Below are 20,493 nucleotides of genomic sequence, written 5' to 3' on the forward strand. Positions count from 1 at the left end.
GCCAAGGGCTTCAGTCGGTGATTCCGTTGAATATTCTGGAAGCAGTAGATTTCTGTACTGATCAAAGGGCCTTGTGGCAGCCAGGCAGCCCCTCTGAGGCCACAGCAGGGGATGGGAAGACTGCAGATTCTGCAGTTAATTAAGGGTGTAGTTCCTAACACCCTGTTTCTGACTCACAGTGAGGAAACAAGAGTCCCAGAGAAGTTAAGAAACTTGCTCAAGAGGCACAGGTTTATAAGTTGACCTAAGCAGAATTTGGATTGTCAAAGCGCATGTTCTTTCTGGATGGCTACAACAGTAAAATTACTTGCTTCATCCATCCACATTCTAGAGCAAGGCTGCCCGCTAGAGCTCTGGTAATGGAAACGATCTGTGCCAGTCCTGTGCCGCAGAGCTGCCACCTGCGTGTGGCTACTGCTGAGCGCTCAGAGTGTGGCTGGGCGGCCAGCACATTTTCTGTTCTTTTCCGGTTTATTTCATTTAACCGATCTGCATGTAAGTAACCGTACGTGCCTATAGTGGCCACATGGTGGACAGCAGAAATCTGAAGCACGGACCCATGCTCCCTCTAAGCACACTCTTTTGTTGCGCCGTACCTGAATTTGGATTAGATTTTTATGCCTCTCATTTAGTCGTTCTTTTTTAAAATTTATAAGTGGTTCCTAGATACGAAGGCTGCAGAAGATATCCCTGAGGGTGGCTTCGCCATGGTAACACTCTTTTGGCATGAAATTTAATTTTCTGAACAAATTCTATTCTAGGCTTTGCCATTTTCAGGCTGTAACCTTGAATAAATCATGTAAACCACTGATCTGACCTGCTTATCTTAAAAGGGCATCATATACATGAAGATATTTTGTCAGGCACTTGTGCATATATAAAATATTGTAGGCTCTATCTCCATCTTGGACCCAAGCCAAATGATATTTTTAAAAAGTGAGTCATGGGGATTTTAATATTATCCAGGTTTTCTTAGAACCCAGGCCGATGGTGTCCTCCTTCACGCCCCTTCTAACCAGCACAGGACAAGCTGGAGACGCTGTGTGTCTTTACAGATATTGTTTTCAGATATTACAAGGCCCATTACTAGACAGCCTGAGGTATGGTAAGTGGAAAATCTATACATGTTAAAAATGAGAAATATTAGAGCTTACAAATTTTTTTAAACTCTCAACAGAAGCAGTTCTGATCAGTGGGTCACAGTGTTCATTTTGATCCATACACTGGAACACCTAGCACCCTCCTGTCTAAAACTTGGGATTAATGTAATGGTGTTTGATTTGTGGACACCTCTTCCTAAAAAAACACTAATGATAGTTTAAAAAAAATTTTTTTTAATGTTTATGTATTTTTGAGAGAGAGAATGACAGAGCATGAGTGAGGGAGGGACAGAGAGAGAGGGAGACACAGAATTGGAAGCAGGCTCCAGGCTCTGAGCTGTCAGCACAGAGCCCGACGCGGGGCTCAAACTCACAAACCACGAGATCGTGACCTGAGCTGAAGTCGGATGCTTGACCAACTGAGCCACCCAGGCGCCCGAAAACATTGATGATAGTTTTAATTTTATCTTTGATTAGTTGAAGGAATATAGTTTTTTCGCCCTGTAAACATGCATTGCTACCGATCTGCCTATCTTCTGTTTTCATTTGTAAAGAGAATCCATTTTACCAACTGTGTTATAAAACCATTCTTTGGAGATTCTGAACTTCCAGGAGTTCCAAAGGCATATCAAAGAAAATATCCTTCAACTCCTATCCAGCAATATCATGACAGAAAACCTTCCTCTTACAAGCCTAATTTAGAATTGCTATATAAAATAATAAACGCATAGCTTAGTCAAAAAGAGAATAGGGGTCATTTCAGTGGCCAGCATCAGAGTGAGAGCTGAGGGCTGAAGTGAGGAGCTTATAAACTGACACTGGCTGCCTCCTCTTAGGGCTTCTTATGTATGGAGCTCTCCTTCAATAAGGACCCCATTACAGTTACATGGGGCCAGGAGATAAGGCCATGAGCTCTCACAAGTGGAGAGGTAGAGCTGAGACACCTGTACATACATACAGCCAGGCCCCCTAATGAGCTACATATTAACAAATTAGAAAGATACCAGCCCATAACCAAAGAGGAGGACAAGGCAAGTTTATCTATCTCAGTGTGGGCTCTGGGTTAGAAGGAAAATGTCTACCCCTGGAAATTGTGAGCCTTCTCTCATACAGGATTTGGGGTTCAGGTTATACCATTCACTTGGTATAATTTCTTTTTTTGTTGTTGTTAAATTTTTTTAAATATTTTTTTAATTTATTTCTGAGAGAGAGAGAGAGAGAGAGCGAGCGCGCGTGAGCGGGGGAGCGTCAGAGAAAGAGGGAGACACAGAATCTGAAGCAGTCTCCAGGCTCTGAGCTGTCAGCACAGAGTCTGATGTGGGGCTTGAACCCATGAACCACGAGATCATGACCTGACCCCAAGTCGGATGCTTAACCTACTGAGCCACCCAGGCGCCCCCACTTAGTATTATTTCTTACCCAGGCCAAAAACTCACATAAAAATTGATCCTCAGCTGGCGAGTACTCTAGGACACCTGATAAAAGCAAATGCAAATCCTTAAAGAGGAATACCCAGATTGCCCGGGGATTGATAAGCCTCATGGTCTAAAAGTACTAACTCTACAAGAAAATAATTCACGGTCAGTGAAAGGTAGACCAAACAAACAGCAGGATTAGCCAAACCTTCCCAGAAACTGTAGTCAATGAAATGATCAGACAGAGACTTTAATGGATATAAATGTCACATGTATAAAATAAAGTGATAAGTAGCTTCGAAAAATAACCCAAGTCGAATTCCTAGGAATTAAAATTTTAATTTTTGAAATAAACTCTTTACCTGGACTCAGCAGTTAATTTGTAACAACAGAAAAGAGAATTGAAGAACAGAAAAGGGCATATGAGGGAATTCTTCAGAATTCATTCAAGAAATGAAAATGGGACCAAGAGCATAGACTTGGAAAGTCTAACATAACAGAAAATAATTTCAGAAGATAAAATAGGCTTAAGAGAGACAGTATCTGAAGAGATTACAACTAAGAATTTTCTAGAATCCTTGAAAGACATAAATCTCAGATTTAGGCAGCAGAATAAGGCACCAAGCATAATAAATAGAAATACACAAAGAGAAGCAACTAAAGGCTACTTGAGACTGATTACCTACAAAGGGCATCAGTTAGACTGACAGCATATTTAGTTGCAGCTACTGAGTTCGGAAGACAAAGGAATAATGTTTCCAGAGTAGTGAGGAAAAAGCAGTGCCCACTTCAGTAGTTCAGGAGAACAAAATAAAGACATTTTTCAACAAAAACAACTTTTGCCTCCAGCATTCCCTTGCTGCAGGTGCTTCTGAGGCAGTGCTGTCCAGTACAGTAGCCACTAGGCACACATGGCTGTTGAGCACTCGAAATGCTCCTAGTGCAACCAATCCTGAACTGTATTTAATTTGGTCCAGAAATAAGAAAATTGAGGGGCGTCTGGGTGGCTCACTCGGTTAAGCATCTGACTTCAGCTCAGGTAATGATCTCATGGTTTGTGAGTGTGAGTCCCTCATCAGGCTCTGTGCTGACAGAGCTTTGAACCTGTTTCAGATTCTGTGTCTCCCTCGCTCTCTGCACCTTCCCTGCTCATGCTCTGTCTCTCTCTCAAAAATAAATAAATGTAGGGGTTTCTGGGTAGCTCAGTCGGTTAAGTGTGCAACTTCAGCTCAGGTCATGATCTCACCACTCGTGGGTTCGAGCCCTGCGTTGNTAAAATTGAGTACAGAAGTAAGAAATGAAGTTTACAAACTATAATGAGCAAAGAAAAGGAGGTGAATTAAAATAAGCATGGACTATATAAAACCGTGAAATGACTGATCTCAGCAGAGGTGCGCAGCGTGCAGGGGTGGCTCAGTCGGTTAATCATCTGACTCTTGATTTTGGCTCAGATCATGATTTCCCAGTCATGAGATCGAGCCCCTCCTTGGTCTCTGCGCTGACAGCAGGGAGCCTATTTGGGATTCTCTCTTCTCTCTCTGCTCCTCCCCTGCTTGTGTTCTCTCTCTCTCTCAAAATAAATATTTTTTTCTTAAGGCGAAGCAAAAATACTAGACACTAATACTAAGGTAAAAGCTCTTCAAACCTAAAGCATCCTATGACTGAGGTAAGAATAGATAAATTGATTAACCATAGACTTAACTCAAGCTGTTTGTGTTCAGATGGTTCAGGGTAACCACTGCAGAACAAACAGGATGTCTTTTAAACCAGTACAACCCAGGATGGGGAAAGGAGTGAATGGACACCATGGGAAATAGAGAGCCCAACGTAAAATGGCAGAAATAAATTAATCAGTAATTAGAACAAAATGTTAAGTGAACTAAACTTGCCAGTTCAAAGAGATTCTAGGGCAGGATGAAGATACAGAATTTGTGAATAATGGTGTTTTCAGAAAACTTCAAACTCAAGACCTGGAAAGATGGAAAGTAAGGGGATGGAATGCGATCTATCATGCAACTGTGAACCAAACAAGGCTGCTGTAGTTGCGCTAATCATACCTGATAGATTTCAGGTGAAAAGCATCAGGGGCTGAAGTTGCCACCTAATGATAAGAGGAATGAATTACCTAGAAGATAAAGCTATACTATACTGGTATGTACCTAGTGTGTGCCAGAAATACATATCCAATGTAAAAAATCTATAATCATCAGGGGAGATTTTAACAGGCCACTTCAGTAATTGACAGATAAAGCAGATGGTTATGAGATACTTAAACAGTACAGATAAACTTGATCTCATGGACATATAAAGAACCCTGCTTCCAGTAATTTGAGAATTTGCATTTTTTTTCAAATACATATTAGGATTTTATAAAAATTACCATATGTAGGCCACATAGCCCACGAAGTTAAGAAAACAAAAGAAATCTGGGTTAAGTAGAAGGAAAATACAGATGAGTGCCAATTAACTGCAGAACATAGAAATTTCAATAGAAGGATAGAACAAAATCAACAATAAAAACTCTCCCCCATAACCTAATTGATCCAACAACAACAAAAAGAGTGAGATGGGGGACAGATTGGGCAATATTCGGAATAATCTATATGTTTTTTATATATTACAACTAAATGTAGGGAATACATTTTTTTTTTTATAACAAGAAATTGCTATAAAGACTTTTTTGCCTGTATGTTTAGACTTAGATTATAAGGTGTCTTAGAAGAAGCATAGTATAACAAAAGTTATTCAGGAAAAAAACAGATCCGAATACACTCACAAACAGGAAAATGTTGGGTCAGTAGTTTAAAATCTTTACCATCATACCTAAATAAAATGCTAAGAAGAGTATCGTCTTCAGTAAATGGTACTAGGATAGTTATTCTCCATATAGAAACTGGCCTCTGAAAAAGCAGGTATGGGATCTATACATTTCCCATCTTCTCACAGGGCACTGGTGTCCACTGTTCACTCTTCTGCACTGAGGAGATCGTGCTTCTGTTACCCACTGTTCCTTCAGCCAGCATTTGGCAAGCCCCTGCTACAAGCAACCAACCTTTTGGAGTATGTTTCTTCTAGAAGGCACTTTCCCTAAGACCAGAGTCAGGGGTCTTTTGATTTCCACTTCTGTGGAAATTTAATTTTGAAATGCCCCCAGACTACTTTCTGTAAACAGGGTTCTGAGCAATTTTTTTTTAATCCAAAATTTGGTATATGAGTCAACAAAGAAGTAAAAGTAAGCAAAATTGATTTTTCTCTCTGTTACAGCAAGACAGTCTATATTGTAACTTGGTTCACTGAAAATAATAAAGTAAAGGTTTGTGGTCCCATTAAGTTGTATAAAGTCACTTCTGGCATTCAGTTATTCCCTTTTGCAAAAACTATTTTGGTATTGTCTTTTACTCTGTTTTTAAACAAACAAGCTGATTATTTAACTCAGATGTACATCTTAATACAGTGATACTCAATGAATATCTATCATTTACCAAGCACTTTACCAAGTGCTATATGTACCGTTTTGATTAAAACTATTATGTACTTTTAAAAAATTTTAGTTAGTTTTTTAGTCCTTAGTTTCTGTTAGATTTCCTTAGAAAATTATAATCAGAAGTCATTAAATTGTGTTAGAACTCTACCTTTCTGATAAGGGCCAAGATTCTTAATGAAATATGTTACTATATTAATCCCAGTGCTATGAATATTTACTCCAAAATAGCTCTGTTAATTAATGGTAAAAATTAATGATTTAAAATCTGTGATTAGAAATATCAGCCATAAATCTGAATGATTAGGCTAGTGCTAATGAAAATCTGATCCACCAGAGAGACTGTGGGGGAATTTACATGTTTAGGGTTTTTTCCTGGTCATTTTTAGCAGCAACACTGACCCATTAATTAGAAGAAATACACAACCTAGATTTTATCTTTTCAGACCTAACTTTATTCCCTCCTTAGACCAGTGTATGATGGTGGCTTTAGCCCCCCCCACCCAAAAATAAGCTTATTTTACTTTATGTGTTAGACTTTGATTTTTTTTTTTTTTTTACTGAAAAATAAACAAGGACAGTTATTCATGTTTCCTCCATCCAACACCTCAGGGCATGGATCTCCCACTGAATGCCACTTTTCATTTTTTAAAATGTTTTCTATAATCCAAAAGCATTTTTGGAAAAATGAACAAAGTATGTTGCCCTGTAACTTCTTAACAACAACACATCACTATAACAGGGAGTTGAAAATAAAAATGTTATTGCTATTTAAGATTTTTAAGAACTTACCTCCATCGCTTCTCAGCCTTTTGGCTAAGATCAAGTGTAAGAACTTACCTCCAAAAGCCTGTGAGAAGTACGTCTTTGTTTCCGCTTCACTTACAACTTTTCCTTTATATCGGGCATCAGTCTCTTGATAGAGAGCGTTTTTAATTAAAATTAGATCACTAGAAAAGGCAGGGAGATTCATTTCCATAGTGTTGAAAACGCAGCTGCCAAATGGAAAGTTTTAGTAGAAGAAACACTGTAATGTGTACTTTTTTGTCTCTGCTTGCCCTTTCTCAGTTCAAGGGCAAGACTCAGAACAGTAGAGATGGTAGGTGGCTACTGGCATTTGCACAAATCTTCAGACTCAAAGCACAGTGCAGGAAATGTCCTTGCAAGAGAAGTTTACAATTTGTCAGGTCAAAAAATGTGACTTCTACCTCCAAACTAAAAGAGGAATTTATAAACAATTCTAAAAGCTCTGCAGTCCATTCCCTGTGATCTTCGAATTCAGCACAGTGCTGCTTGACCAGCCTGAAGAAAGGCAGGCAGTGTTCACCATCCGCGGCAGAAGTGCTGTGCTTGGTGTGATTCTGTAATCAGTGCAGGAGAAAGGATCTGTGGCAACTGCATTAATCTGGCCTTCTGGACAAAGATAAGGAAAGAGCCTTGCTGTTGCCACGTTAGTAGATTGAAGAGGTAAAAACACCATGAAAACATGGAGTGTGACTTAGTCTCCAAGGCTGACCTGGTGACACTGTTAGGTCAGACATTTCAAATGTCTGTATTGCTTTCTGTCTGTCGCAGGCCACTATTTAGTGTTCTGATAGAGCCTCTACCGATAGAGCCTGTAGTGTTCTAGTAGAATCTCTAGAAGGGCCTCTACCAGGTACCTTCCGGTTAACTTTGTAAGTCCATGAACATCTCAAAAATTCCAAAGCAGATTCATTTCACTGTATCTCACTAAATACTGGCTTTTTTCCCCTCAAAAGTAGAGTTGTCAGGTAAAATGCAATTTTATCTTTGTTTTTCATTGTGGTATTATGATAATTAAAATATTTTAAAAGTTAACTATTAATACACCATTTATCTCTTTTAGAGAATTAATATTTTCTCTTCTGAGAACTGGCAAAGAAAAGCAATTACTTCTAGCCAAGTGGTAGAGATTTGTTCTTTATATGTATGTATACAGGTTTGTGCCTTGTGTTTACAAAGTGAAGTTCATTGTGGAGGTAAAAATTGAAACAGCGTAACCACTAGAAGACTTGAAGCCATTCTGGAGTAGGCAGAATAAACCTCAAGACTAAGCCCTTGAGGTTAGCCCTCTGGCAGATCCAGGCAGATCTGGGCTACTTACAAAGTCCCTACCTCTGGGCAGGCTTTGGTTTTGGGGCGGTTTTGCTGTTGTTTTTTAAAGAAAGGCATGGGATAAGCATTTGCTACCAGCATTTAAAAAGGACATGTTACACAGACCCCTGGATTTCTATCTTTCCTTCTTGTGACAAAATGTCTGTATGGCCACACGGCACCTGCATCCCTGTAAGCACTGATGGTCAGGAGCTCTGGGTGGGGCGCGCCCCCCACAGCCTCACCGATGCCACCGCACGCTGTGTCTCCTCACAACCCTGGTTTGGATGATGTCTTGGTAAAGTGGTAGAAAAAGATAGAGATAGAAGGGAAGTTAGGGAAAGGAGAGAAAGAAGTTCCCCCTTTTCTCACCTACTATTTGAACCGTTTCCCAAAGCCCTCAGTGTTGATTTTGGGGAGCACAGAAAACAGGAACTCCGCTCCTTGGAGGCCAGAAGCCATGCTTCCCAACCTTTGTTGTCCCTTATGCTACATAAAAGTGATGATTTCCGTGCAGGACACTGGGGTGAATAGACCACTAGGGGTCGGACAGGTCCAACATTTGGTATAGCCATAATCACTTGCAGTGCGCCGCCCCCCCTCCCCCCCCCAGGAGCTCTGCCTTAGGAGCAGCAAGTACTGTGTGGCAGAAAACTTAACAGCAGGGGGCAAGCCCTGGTGTGACTTGTTTTATTTATTTAGAGTTGCCCGTTATTTAAGAATAGGAAGTCTGTAACTGGAAACAATCAGTTGTAATATTCTCTGGGTTTATTTTCTTAATTTCTAAAAAAAGTTCAGTGGTTATTTCATGCATCTGAATCCTGTACTAAGATTACAGTGTTAAAAGGGACCGTGGAAGTGATACTGCCAGTAAATGATTTCAGGCTTGATTTAATTTAGAGAGGGGCTCTAAATGCGAAAATACTAAACCAAAGAGCTTGCAGAATAGCATTTTAAACTTTCCCGGCCTATGTCTTTTAATCAGTGTTCACTAAATAGACACTGCAATTTAAATTTTTATTTTTTTAAAGTTCATTCACTTATTTCTGAGAGAGAGAGAGAGAGAGCACAAGCAGGGGAGGGGCAGAGAGAGAGGGAGACNACACTTTCACTAGTTGGGGCAGGCTTATGTTTACATGATTTATTCCATACTTAGATTACTTTTACAATCAGAAGGCTCTTCCTTATGTTTAGAGTAAATGTTTTTGGCTATATTCAAAGCACATTTTCCTGTTCTTCCTTTCTTTGTAGGGGATCTTTGTCAGTATCATCTTTAGAAGTATTATAACTCTAACTGCCATTGCCAAAAAGCTTTTTATCAAACCCCTTTTTTGCTTGGCACCGTACTGAGAAAATCTCCAACCTCCTCAGATCCTTTTAGAAAGTAGGTCAGATCTAAATAATAAGTGAATCAAAAAGACAACATGTGCATGAGAGTGATTCCCAGCTCTGTTCTTATGACATTTCACAGCATGTCAAGAAGTCTCAAGGGAGTTTACAAAGGCTCCACATTAATTTGGATTTTCTTGATCTTATACATGCCGTATACCATTCTAGATGAGAAGCAGAGTGAGCTGTAACATCAAGTCATAATAGGCTGCTGGATCTTCAAACCCTGCTCTCTGCAGAAATGGAATAGTCTTGCTCCTCAGCTTTTTAAAATTTTTCAATATTAGGGCACCTGGGTGGTTCAGTTGGTTAAGCCTCTGACTTCAGCTCAGGTCATGATCTCACGGTTCATGGGTTCGAGCCCTGCATCAGGCTCTGTGCTGACAGCTCTGAGCCTGGAGCCAACTTTAGATTCTGGGTGTCGCTCTCTCTCAGCCCCTCCCCTGCTGTTAACTCTCTGTCTCTCTGACTCTCTCTAAAATAAACATTTAAAAAAGTCTTTGAATTTCTCAATATTAAATAATCTAATAGCTTTAATCCTTTGTCGGTCTTGTTTTTCACTTTCAAAAGAAAGATGCTGTCATTTAAAAGGCAAAGGAAACATTTAATTTTGGATATTCTTTTCCGCATTTTGAAGTACAACTTAAAGGTAGTCATGGAAGTACAACTTAAAGGTAATTAAATATCCTACCATGCTCCCAAACTCTTCAGTGACTTGCCTATGCCGCATGACATAGTTAGGACAGCTGTTAACAGCTGCAGAATATGGTGGGGGTCCAATAACTAAATAGTTTGCTTTCGTCTTGAGAAAAACCATTTATAAATCAGGATGCCATCATTATTTGCCACAGCAAAATAATATTGTATTGTCAAATCCTTACTCTGTGCTGTAGTTAATCGAGGAAAGTTATTTCAGGATGTTTCGGCAAATGAATGGTTCACAGTATGTGTTGGGCCTTGGAGTAGAAGTTCTCTGGAGGGAAGAATACTTGGCTTTGGCTTGGAGACAGGTCCTCAGCTATCTGGGAACTTGTCTGTCTTTCCTCACCGGTGACAGTGACAGGCTCAGGGGCAGCTCTCAGGGCTTTCTTGCCAGTTGCATGCACCGAGCATTTGATATGTTGGCAGACAGAGCTGATTCTTGGATGCGTGTCTGAACCTCTACAGGTCCACTTTTGGCAGAATCGAGTGTGACTCTTATCCTTTACCCATTAAGCTATCGTTATAGCTTCCTTATCTTTATTTCTTCTGCAAACATGCCTTTGAAAGTGTTTGGGTCTCTTTTGGCAGTTTACTTGATAATGTACAAGAGTGGAAGATGTGTGTCTTATTGCTAAATTTTAGTGTATTCAAAGGAAGAAGGGAGGATGAAAGTGAAGTTTTGTCAACATAAGTTGATAGTTCTGTTGGGTTTATTTTGATTATCCGTATGAAATTCTTAAGAGTTGGGCTTTCAAACCCCTTATGAAAACATTATTAAATGCCCGTTTAGCCCCAAAAATGCTCTGAGTGTAATGTATTGCATATCACAAACTTTCTCCTCACTCTAAAGTTGTATGGGTGAGTCCATTAGAGGAAAACTGGAATCTTGTGTTTGGACTCTTGTGCTTTGTGTGTTCTTTAGCCAAGGTGGTAAGAGGCATATTTAAAGAAAGATGGTTGCGTGTACTTGCCATATATGGAGTCTTTTCAAAGCCCAATCTGATTACTCTATGTAGGAGCAATCCTTCGCCACGAGGAATAGGAACATAACCAGACCCTGTGGAAGATGCTGCTTAAATAAATACCTCGTCTTTAACAGAGCTTCCTCTATGTTCCTTGTCAAAGGGATATCAAAGCTGTTTATTTCCATCATGTTAAAATATTCCAAAATTACTTGTTATTCATTAGACATTGATTCTGTTTGAAGCAGTGGTGGTGTTTTGCAGTTCTGTGAACCTGGATTCCAAACATGGAAAACTCTTCACATCCGGCTGAATGAAGGCTCAGAAAACAAAAACCAACCCGGCAGTGTGGTAGCTATGTGCACAGTCACCTGCAGGACACATAGCCAGATATGGAGCCCAACAGTCAAGGATGGTTTTAGTGAAACTGAAGGGTTTCTCTACCAGACAAGTCCCCCTTATGAACAGGTTAGGGAAAAAATTTCATGTTCATGATCTTCATTCATAAAATGAAGCCATTTGCTCACTCTGAATATCAATGTTTTCACTCCTTCTACGATGACAACTGAAAAAAATCTAATCTTTTATTTCTGTCAAAAAGGGAACTTTAAAGTTGTGACTGGCCATGAAGTTTTTTGTATAATAGGATGATGTTCAGAATGAAACAAAGGTTCACCATTAAAATAGCTTTTATTGTACACTGGAAACTATAAGACATTAATCAAGGAAGTTGAAGAAAACACAAATAAATGGGAAAATATTTCATGCTCCTGGATTGGAAGGATCAGTATTGTTAAAATGTCTATACTACCTTAAGCAATCTACAGATTGAGTATAATTCACATCAGAATTGCTATGACACTTTTCACAGAAATAGAACAAACAATCCTAAAATGTGTATGGAACCACAAAAGACCCCAGATAGCCAAATTTAAGAAGAAAAAAGCCCGAGACATCACAATCCTAGATTTCAAGATGAACTACAGAGGTGTAGTATGCAAAACAGTGTGGTGCTAGCACAAAAATAGACACATAGATCAGTGAAACAGAATAGAGTACCCAACAATAAACCCACACATATGTGGACAGATTAATTTACAACAAGGGAACCAAGAACATACCATGGGGAAGAGACCATGTCTTGAGTAAATAGTGTTGGAGAAAGTGGACAGCTATGTGCTACTATCTTATCTTACACCATACACAAAAATAAATTCAAAATAGATTAAAGACTTGAATGTAAGACCTGATACCAAGAAACCCCTAGAGGAAAACATAGGTGGTAAGCTCCTGGACATCAGTTTTGGCAGTGATATTTTGGATTTGATACCAAAAGCAAAGGCAGCAAAAGCAAAAATAAACAAGTGAGACTATATCATCTCAAAGCTTCTGCAGAGCAGAGGAACCCATCAACAAAATGAAAAGGCATCTTAGCAAATAAGAGAAAATGTTTGCAAGTCACGTATCTGATATCGGGCTAATAACCAAATTATATAAAGGACTCATACAATTCAATAGCAAAAGAATGAACAACCTGTTTAAAAAAGTGAGCAGAAGATTTGAATAGACATTTTTCCCAAGAAGACATACAGATGGCCAACAGGTACATGAAAAGATGCTCAACATCTAGTATCAGGAAAATGCAAATTGAATTCACAATGAGGTCACCTCATACATGTTAGAATGGCTATTATCAAAAATACAAGGGGCACCTGGGTGGCTCAGTCGGTTGAGCATCCGACTTCAGCTCAGGTCATGGTCACACAGTCCATGGGTTCAAGCCCCGCGTCGGGCTCTGTGCTGACAGCTCAAAGCCTGGAGCATGCTTCTCTTATTCCGTGTCTCCCTCTCTCTCTGCCCCTCCCCTGCTTGTGCTCTGTCTCTCTCTCCCTCTCAAAAATAAACATCTAAAAACAATTTTTTTTAAATACAAGAAGGAGCGCGTGGGTGGCTAAGTCGGTGGAGTGTCAGACTTTGGCTTAGGTCATGATCTCACGGTTCATGGGTTCAAGCCCCGCATTGGGCTCTGTGCTGTCAGCTTGCTCAGAGCCTAGAGCCTGCTTCAGATTCTGTGTCTCCTTGTCTCTCTGCCCCTCCCCCGTTCGTGCTCTGTCTCTCTCTGTCTCTCAAAAATTAAAAAAATAAACACAAGAAATAACAGGAGCACCTGGGTGGCTCAGTTGAGCATCCAACTCTTGATTTCATCTCACATCATGATCTCATGGTTCATGATATTGAGTTCCGCATCAGGCTGTGCACTGACAGCACAGAGCCTGCCTAGGATTCTCTGTCTCCTCTCTCTCTCTGCCCCTTCCACACTTGTTCTCTCTCTCTCTCAAAGTAAATAAACAAAACTTTAAAAAAATACGAGAAGTAACAAGTGTTGGAGAAGATATGGAGAAAAGCAAACCCTCATGCACTGTTACTAGGACTATAAATTGGTGCATCTACTATGGAAAACAGTATGGAGATTACTCAAAAAATTAAAAACGGGACTGCCATATGATCTGGCAATTCCATTTCTGGGTATTTGAAAAAATGAAAATGCTAATATGAAAAGATATATGCACTCCCGTGTTTATTGTAGCATTATTTACAACAGCCAGAATATGGATACAACCTAAGAGTCCGTCAATGGATGGATGGAAAAAGAAAATGTATATATACACGATGGAATATTATTCAGCCATAAAAAAAATGAAACCTTACCTTTTGTAACAATATAGATGGACCTTGAGGACATCATGCTAAGTGAAATAGATGAGATAAAAAAAAAAAAAGATAAATGCTGTATGATCTCACTAATGTGTGGAATCTTTAAGGGGAAAAACAAAAAACAGGATGCCTGGATGGCCTAGATGGTTAAGCCTCCAACTCTTAATTTCGGCTCAGGTCATGATCTCACAGTTTGTGAGTTCAACCCCCTCAAAGCGCAGAGCCTGCTTGGGATTCTCTCTCTCCCTCTCTCTCTCTTCTGCCTCTCCCTTGCTTGCTCTCTTTCAAAATAAATAACTTATAACAAAACAAAAAAGCTCATGGATATAAAGAACAGATTGATCATCACCTGAGAAGAGGGGAGGGGAGGTCAAAAGGTACAAATTTCCAGTTACAAAATAAGTTATAGGGCTGTAATATACAGCATGGTGACTAAAAGTCTATATTCTGTCATCCTTTTATTGTATATTTTAAACTTATTTATAGTCTATTTTATGTGTTACTTTAGTCTTAAAGCATAATTAAGGCTCATTAACTTTTTGTTTCTATAAAAAAAAAATGTGTTACTTCATGTAACGAGGCAATGGCTGTGTGGTGTCAAGACCACTGGCCTAAGAATGAGAATACCTGAGTTCTAGCTACAATTCTAAGACATTTTTCTTCTGATTTTTAATAAGCTCTTTAGTCTTTCCATGAACCTCAGTTTCCGTCCATAGAAGTGCATAATGAGACTTCTGATCCAAACAAGATGGCGTAGAGTTACTTGTCTATCCTTGCTTATCCCTGTTAAATACAGCTATAAAACCCAGAAATAACTCAAGAGATAATCAGGAGAACTCTGAAAGGTAGAAAGGGGAAGACCTAGAACTGTCAAAACAACACAGCAACAGGGTCTTACAACCCTCTCACCCAACAGAAGAAGGAGACCCAGGCCTGGTATTCATTGACCTCCAACCCAGGGCAGGGCAGGTAGGCTCATTCCCCTCCTGGATCAAGTGGTAGTCCTGCCAACAATATCAGGTGAGCCCAGAAAAACTGGCTGAAGGGATTAGGAGCCCTGCTGACAATAAGTGCCACCCGGCAAGTGCTGTCCCTCCCTCCCACCGAGGGAAGGTAGAAGTAGAGGGAGAGTCACATCACTAGCCCTGGGAACAGTCTTCATCTGTGCAGGTCAGACGCTCTCTTCTGGGAGAGCACACCAGGTGGCCTAGCCATGGGGAACCCCTCCCACACCTTCAAGTGATACTTGCTGAGAGCCTACTAAATTCTTAATTCAAGAAATTATAAACAGAAGAGCAAATTAAGCTCAAAGTATACAGAAGTAAGAAAAGAATAAAAATGATAGAAGAAGAAATCAATGACATTGAAAATATGAAAAGAGAAAAATAATGAAACAAGCTGGGTTTTTAAAAATCTTTTTAAAGTTCATTTTGAGAGAGACAGCGCAAGTGGGGGAGGGTCAGAGAGAGAGAGAGGGGGAGAGAGAAAATCTCAAGCAGGCTCTGTCTGCACTGTCAGCACAGAGCTCAATGTGGGGGTCAAACCCATGAAGCAACGAGATCATGACCTGAGCCAAAGCCAAGAGTTGGATGTTTAACTGAGTCACCTAGGCACCCCAAATTTTAAAAAGATCAATAAAATTCATAAACCATTAGCAATACTAACAGAAAAAGAAAACACAAGGTACCAGTATCAGGAATAGAATAGTGGATATCACTATAGATTCTCCAGACATTAAAAAGGTAATAAGCTAATGCTGTGAACAGTTTTATAGCCATAAACTTGATAACTTGGAAGGAATGGACCAATTCCTTGAAAACCCAAACTACAAAATTCAGCCAAGATAAAACGTAACATGAATAGTCCTATTAACATGAATAGTCCTATAGCTATTGAAGACAGTGAATTCATAATCCAAAAACAAAAAATCTCCAGACCTAGTTGGTTTGGAGAATTTAAAGAGGAGTTAACACTAATTTTACATAGTTTCTTCCAGAAAACAGACAAGGAGGGAACAATTTTCAACTGATTTTATTAAGCCAGTATTACTGTGACACCCAAACAAGGCAGACAGTACAGTAAAAGAAAACCATAAACCAATACCTCTCAAAAAGTAGATGAAAAAAGTACTCAACCAAATATTAGCAAATTCAGCAATACACAGAAATGGGTTCTATTCCAGATCTGCAAAGTTGGCTCAGTATTGAAAATCAGGGGCACCTGAGTGGCTCTGTCAGTTAAACAACTGACTCTTAGTTTCAGCCCAGGTCACGATCTCACAGTCATGAGATTGAGCCCCTTGTCAGGCTCCACATCAAGTGTAGAGCCTGCTTGGGATTCTCTCTCTCTCTCTCTCTCTCTCTCTCTCTCTCTCTCTCTCTCTCTCTCCCTCCCTCCCTCTCCCCCTCTCTCCCCTTCCCCACTTGTGTGCACACACATACACACTGTCTCAAAAATAAAGAAACTTATAAAAAAATATATTGAAAATCAGTTTGNTCTCTCTCTCCCTCCCTCCCTCTCCCCCTCTTTGCCCTTCCCCACTTGTGTGCACACACATACACACTGTCTCAAAAATAAAGAAACTTATAAAAAAATATATTGAAAATCAGTTTGCTCTACCACATCAACAGACTAAAGATGAAACAGAAATATCACATGATCATATTTTGTGTTTTTCATGCAGAAAAAAAGCCATGCCCATGCATGATAAAAACTCATAAGTTCAGAATAGAAGTAAATTATGTGATCTTGATAAAAAGCATGTACAACAAACTTATAGCCGATATTATATTTATAGTGAAAGTCTGAATGTTTTCCTGTAAGATTGAGAACAAGGCAAGGATGTCCACTGTCAGCACTGCTGAGCAACATAGCACTGAAAGTTCTGACCCCTGCAGTAAGGCAGGAGAAAAATAGGCCTACATATTGGAAGAGAAAAAGAAATAATAAAAATGTTATTCACAGATAACAGAACTAAGTATAAATTCCTAGAACTAATTAATGAGTTTGGTAAGGTATGAGAATACAAGATCAACATTCAAAAATCGGTCACAATTAAAAACTATCATTTAGGGGCACCTGGGTGGCTCAGTTGGTTAGGCGCCCAGCTTCAGCTCAGGTCATGATCTTGCAGTTCGTGGGTTCGAGCCCCGTGTCGGGCTCTGTGCTGACAGCTAGGTCAGAGCCTGGAGCCTGTTTTGGATTCTCTGTCTCCCCCTCTCTCTGCCCCTTCCCTGTTCACACTGTCTCTCTCTCTCAGAAATAAATAAAACATTAAAAAAAACAAAAAACAAAAAAAACTATCATTTAGGGACGCTGGCTGGCTCAGTCAGAAGAGCATGCGACTCTTGATCTTGGGGTCATGAGTTAGAGCGCCACAGTAGGTTTAGAGATTACTAAAAAATAAATAAATAAACTTAAAAACAAACTACCATTTATAATCCTTACAAGGAAAATTAAGTACTCAGGCATAAATTTAACAAAACATATACAGAATCTATGTGCTGAAAATTACTGATAAAAGAAATCAAAGAAGATCTAAATAAGTGGAGAGATCAACCGTGCTTGTGCATTGAAGAACTCCACATAGCACAAATTCACTTATTCCCAAATTAGTCTGTAGGTTTAAAGCACTTTCTGTCAAACTCCCAGCAAAGTTTTTGTAGGCATAAACAAATTTATTCTAAAACTTATATGGAAAAACACAAGCCATAGAAGCTAAAACAATTTGGAAAAGATGCATAAAGTGGAGGGAGTTATTAAGGCCTATTATAGCACAGGAATCAAGACAGTGTGGTACTGGTGGAGGAATAAACACATAAATAGGATAACATAAATCTGGAAATAGATCCACACAAACATGCCCCACTGATATTTGACAAAGGTACAAAAGATTCCTCAATAAACAGAGGAGAGCATTTTCAACAAATAATGCTGGAATATTTAGACCAAAAGAAAGAAAGAAAGAACCTTAACCTAAACCTTTTTATACAAAAACTACTCAAAGTTGATTACCAACTGATGGGGCATCTGGGGTGGCTCAATTGGTTAAGTGTCTGACTTCGGGTCAGGTCATGATATCATGGTTCTTGGGTACAAGCTCCGCATCAGGCTGTGTGCTGACAGCTTAGAGCCTGGAGCCTGCTTCAGATTCTGTGTCCCCCTTTCTCTTTCCCTCTTTCTCTCAGAAATAAGTAAAACATTTTAAAAAATCGATTACCAACTGAAATGTAAAACTATAAACCTTTTAGTAAAAATCACAGAAAATTTTGTTACTGCAGGTCCATCAGCACAGTATTCTTTAGACTTGATGCTGAAAGCATGATCCATAAAAGGAAAAATTGGTAAGTTGGACCTGTCAAAATTAAAAATCTTTGTTCTGGAAGGACCTTACTAAGAGAATGAAAAACAAGCTACAGACAGAAAATATTTTCAAACCACATATCCAACAAAGGCCTGGTATCTTGAATATCTACAGAACTTGTAAAATTCAGCAGTAAAAAAAATCCAATTAGGAAGGGCAAAAGACATGAACAGACATTTGACTAAGTAGAAAATACAGATGAGAAAGAAGCACATGAAAAGATGTTCAGCATCATTAGCTTTTAGGGAGATGTAAACTAAAGCCACAGTGAGATGCCACTAATACCTGTCAGAATGGATGAAGTTAAAAACAGAAGAACAGATGCCGGCAAGGATGTGGAGAAGCTGGATCGCTCATGCGTTGCTGGTAGGAATATAAAATAGTACAGACACTCTAGAGAATAGAATTTCTTTCTTCTTTAAACTGAACATGCAGCTGCTGTGACTCAGTAGCCGTGCTTTGGGGCATTTAACCCAGAAATGAAGACTTACATTTACACAAAAACCTGTGTATGAACATTCATAGCTGCTTTATTTGTTAATAGCTCAAAACTGGAACCACACCACGTGTCCTTCAGTGGATAAACATTTGAACAGGTATAGCCACAGCATGAAATACTACATAGCCAGAAAAGAGAGCAGGGGTGGAGTTGAACTATTGATGCAAGCAACAACTTGGGTGAATATCCAGAGAATTATGTTGAGTCAGAAAACCCAATCTCAAAAAGTTGCATACTGTATGATTCTGCTTATATTCTATAACATTCCTGAAATTACAACATTAAAGAATCGAAGAACAGATTAGTGTGTTTGCCAGGGGTCAGAGATGGGGGATAGGGATTAAGGAAGGAGGGCATGGTCATAAAAGTCCACCAGGGATCCTTGTGGCCACAGAAATGTTTTATAACTTGACCTTGTCAATGTCAGAAGCCTGGCTGTGATATCATATTATAGTTTTACAAAGTGTTACCAACGAAGGAAACAAAGGGCACGCATATTCTCTGTTTATTTTTTCTAAGTGTGTGTGAAGCTACAATTATTTCAAAATTAAAAGTGTAACTTAGCCCTTTTCCTTTGGCACGCCACTGAAGATCCTGGTGTTGCCATGGTGTTACCGGTATTATAAGAACAAAACATAAGTCTCACTTCTGCAGAAATGTCCCTGATGCCAATATCCACATCTTTGACCTGGGGCAGAAGAAGGCAAACCTGGATGAGTTCCCACTGTATGGCCTCATGGTGTCAGCTGAATATGAGCAGTTCTGCTCTAAAGCCCTGGAGGCTGCCTGTAGTTTTGCCAACAAGTACATGGTGAAAAGCTGTGGCAAAGACGGTTTTCACATTCAAGTACAGCTCCACCCCTTCCCCATCATCTGTATCAACAAGACATTGTCCTGTGCTGGGGTTGACCGACTCCAGACAGGTATGCAGAGTGCCTTTGGGAAACCCCAGGACACAGTGTTTAAGGTCCACATTGGCCATGTCATCATGTCCACCCAGAAGCATGTGATTGAGGCCCTACGTAGGGCCTAGTTCAAGTCCCCTGGCCACCAGAAGATCCACGTTTCCAGAAAGTAGAGCTAAGTTTAATGTGGACAAATTTGAAGATGTGATGGCTGAAAAGCAGCTCATCCCAGATGGTTGTTGGGTCACATATATCCCTAATCATGGCCTCTTAGACAAATGCCAGGCACTGCTGCCTCCTTATTCATGCCCACCAATAAATCCTACTTCCTGTCTTTAAAAAAATAAAGTTTAATTTTTTTTAAAAAAAGGCATAATGATATGTACACTGCCTGTACCAGTCATTGTAAGTATGGAGGGAGGTACAGCCTGGACCAAGCTGTGAGTGTCATGGTGCGCGCACATGGTAGCAATGTGCCATAGCCATTCGTGTGTTTGTTTTGACTGACAATTCTGTGTTTCTACTCCACTGAATCCAATAAGTATTTACAGTGTTTTTTTTGTATTGTTACCTTTAATTATAAAGTTCATTTATCTATTCACCAAATAGTTTTTGAGGGTTTTCTTAGTGTTCATCCCACCACACATGCTGGGAATGAAAAAGGAAAAGAAGTGTGATAGACTGAGCTCAGCCCCAGCATTTCCATTTCCTGCGTGAACGATATTGACCGTAGGTTGAACCTGGAGCTGGTGTTTGTTTTTATTCAAACTGCTAATTCTGTATTTCAAGCTTTAAGAGATTGACAGAGGTTCTGTTGTTTGGTTAGCTGGTGGGTGAACTTGGTTTT

At 39.7% G+C, this 20,493-nt stretch overlaps 1 protein-coding gene and 1 pseudogene across 2 annotated transcripts in view; both read left to right on the plus strand.

Moving 5' to 3' along the window:
* The window catches only part of DCP1A (decapping mRNA 1A), a 59,325-nt gene that overhangs the window by 7,711 nt on the left and 31,121 nt on the right, over window positions 1–20,493 (plus strand). The gene's annotated exons all lie outside the window — the stretch shown is intronic.
* LOC144219799 (large ribosomal subunit protein uL16-like) lies at window positions 18,576–19,985 on the plus strand (annotated as a pseudogene).

Source organism: Crocuta crocuta, unplaced genomic scaffold, assembly GCF_008692635.1.
Source record: "Crocuta crocuta isolate KB4526 unplaced genomic scaffold, BGI_CrCroc_1.0 scaffold463, whole genome shotgun sequence".
NCBI classification, from domain to species: domain Eukaryota; kingdom Metazoa; phylum Chordata; class Mammalia; order Carnivora; family Hyaenidae; genus Crocuta; species Crocuta crocuta.